Below are 443 nucleotides of genomic sequence, written 5' to 3'. Positions count from 1 at the left end.
CCATCCACGTTGTTGTGAATGGGCCAATTTTGTCTTTTTTTATGGCTGAGTAGTATTCCATTGTGTATACATACCACATCTTCTTTATCCAATCATCAGTTTCTGGGCATGTAGGCTGTTTCCACGTCTTGGCTATTGTAAATAATGCTGCGATGAACATAGGGGTGCAACGGACTCTTGAGATATCTGATATCAGGTTCTTAGGATAGATACCCAGTAATGGGATGGCTGGGTCATAGGGTATTTCTATTTTTAACTTTTTGAGAAATCTCCATACTGTTTTCCATAGTGGCTGTACCAGTTTGCATTCCCACCAACAGTGTATGAGGGTTCCTCTTTCTCCACAACCTCTCCAACATTTGTCGTTCTTGGTTTTGGATGTTTTTGCCAATCTAACGGGGGTAAGGTGATATCTTAGTGTAGTTTTGATTTGCATTTCCCTG

Source organism: Equus quagga, chromosome 3 (genome assembly GCF_021613505.1).
Source record: "Equus quagga isolate Etosha38 chromosome 3, UCLA_HA_Equagga_1.0, whole genome shotgun sequence".
NCBI lineage: Eukaryota > Metazoa > Chordata > Mammalia > Perissodactyla > Equidae > Equus > Equus quagga.
This window is presented reverse-complemented; position numbering follows the sequence as displayed.